Source organism: Ursus maritimus, unplaced genomic scaffold, assembly GCF_017311325.1.
Source record: "Ursus maritimus isolate PB19 unplaced genomic scaffold, ASM1731132v1 scaffold_28, whole genome shotgun sequence".
NCBI lineage: Eukaryota > Metazoa > Chordata > Mammalia > Carnivora > Ursidae > Ursus > Ursus maritimus.
Genome location: NW_024425341.1, coordinates 19,843,740 through 19,846,199, shown reverse-complemented (window position 1 = coordinate 19,846,199; position 2,460 = coordinate 19,843,740). Strand labels below are relative to the sequence as shown.

The 2,460-nt window shown below is 42.8% G+C and overlaps 1 non-coding gene across 1 annotated transcript; it reads left to right on the top strand.

The window, feature by feature from the left end:
• Positions 1-1,601: 1,601 nt before the first annotated feature.
• On the top strand, positions 1,602-1,674 carry TRNAM-CAU. Its single transcript has one exon. It is a non-coding gene; the product is annotated as a tRNA-Met (tRNA).
• The last annotated feature ends 786 nt before the right edge of the window (positions 1,675-2,460 follow it).

The following is a 2,460-nucleotide window of genomic DNA, read 5'->3' as shown; positions in this document are numbered from 1 at the left end:
GAAAAGATTTTCTCCACGCCTTCCCTCCAAAGAGTAACCATCATGCTAAATTTAACACCGTAGCCTTTTTTGGTGAGCATTATATAGGTGGAACCAGAGAATATGTACTTTTTTTGTGTCTGGCTTTTTAAATTTCAATGCCATGCTTGTGAGATTCATCACAATACACAGCAATAATTATTCAGTCTCATGGACTTATGTAACTCTGCTGTATGAATAAAATGCAATTTATATATCCTGAATATATCCTAAATGTTCATTTTGTGTATTTATTCTTGCTTTATGGATCCAAATTTTTCTTAGCTCTCCAAGAATATTAATATTAATTAAATACTTTTTCCTTACCCCCAGATAGTCTTTGTTTCTTCCAAGTTCCTTTAAAATACAGGTTGGTCAAGTCTTTGTGTTTTATTTCATATGATTTCCTCCAATGTCTGGTGATCTTTGACTTTCTGCTCATGTGTGTGCGTGACGTACTGAACAGCTGATTGCTAGCACTCTGTGCTCACGGGTGGTCTTCCTCGTAGGGTGATCTTGCTGCCCTATTTTCTTGGACGAGATTCCTGATGTTAGCACCCTTCGTTCTTTCCTCCCTCTCTTGAGCTGGTCATATTTCACAGAGAACGAACTTTTAAGCAGAAGTCCAGTCCTGACTTCTAGTATTTGGGGAGCCAACTAGGGGAACAGACTAGAGAAGCTCTACATTGGTATGTGGGTCCTTTCTCAGCATGGCCCACCCTCAGTGGGCTTGGTCTTTCTAGTCTAGAGACCTTCTGTTTTACCCTTTAGAGAATATACTTCCAGTCTTCTCCCTTGAGGGCAGGAGAATCTGCCTGGTGCTTGGTTTGGGGGAGGCCACCCAAGGGCCTCACTATTTTTTCAACAAACTAACTAGATCAACTTTCTGTGTTTAGCTCCATCTTTACCTCCACTTTCAGACGTATCTGGTGCTACCAGCTCTTGAGTTTCTGGAAGTTTCTACAAAGTAAGACAGGGTTTCCATGACATTGTTCTCCACCTTCCAAGTTTATTGCTAGTGTCCCCTCTCTTTCTCCCTTTGCCTTTTGCATTTATGTCTCTCCAAATCCTTTTATTGTTATTTCATGAGGCTTCAGGAATGAGTGGCCACAGGGAGGTACGCCCATTGCTCTATTTTCACTCAGAAGTCATGTTCAATAATTTTTCAACTCAACTGTCTACACCTTGACTCTGGTTTTTCTAGATTGGATAAGCTTCCAATATCCAAGGAAGAAGTGATAGTTGTGCCAAAGTTGACAAGCATTTAATTTTTGTTAATATTTATATGTTTATACACCTGCGCTTTTAGATGAGCCTAAAACATTTTGGTTCTTTTGCTTGTGGGCTACGATTAACGTAATGAGGTCTTTTTGTTTTTCCAAAGTACACGTATCATTTGCTGAGTTATCTTCCAGGTTACTTAGGAATCTACTGCTGTGCGAGGAGATGTGGGAAAAGAACGTTTCTGATGCTATTCCAAATCCACTCACTCATTGGACTGAACTACAAAGACAAGCCCTTTCTCTTTAAGGAGCTTACCATTTAAGGAGGCATTATTATTCAGGCTGACATTCAGCCTTGCAGCCCTCTTAGCGCAGTGGGCAGCGCGTCAGTCTCATAATCTGAAGGTCCTGAGTTCAAGCCTCAGAGAGGGCACAGCTCTTTTTCTGTGCTATAAAAGGGTATTTGAAGGAAATAATAAAAACTTTCAGCAAAGGTGCTTAGAGGCCCTGCGCGGCCAGGCAGATACAGGGATGCCCCCCCCCCCCAAAGACATGTGTGGGTAAATGCCTAAGCCCACACGCAGATCATTTAACCTCATTCAAAACAAAAGGATGCAAGCCACAGCCAAAAGGACGTTGTCTGCTCTCCCAAGAGCAAAGAACAACAAACCAACAAAAAGTGGGAGTTTTGAACTTAAGAAAACAGCTCCAAATCTCAGGTCTGTGACTTCTTACCAGTGACCTGGGACAGTTTTTGTTCTGTTTTAACTTTTAGAGGCTTATTCCATATTTGTAAAATGGGAATAACACCTAGCTGGCAAGGTGGGTTGAACACGCTAAATGAGACTGTTACATTCCAGTAAATGTAAGATACTTACCCCAGATTTTGGCAAGTAGTGAGGGGCCCGATAACTGCTGTTCTCAGTGTAAGAAGAGGGGGGCAGAGAAGGGCACGGGAGGATTTTTCCTTTAGAAAAGTGTTACTTGCATTGCCCGGAGATGACACGGTGGGGCATCGTTGTCCAGGAGCTGCACGTCTCTTCGAAAAGAGAGACTATTACACAGACACCTCGAGATTCCAGCAAAGCACCTGCTTGCTGATGCAGACACACCGGCATCAGAAAGTGTCACACATGAGCCCTCACTGGGCGGTGTGCGGAGAATCCCTCCACCCCACGGTATTTTCAACACCAGAACCAAGAAGGCAATGTCAGGGTGA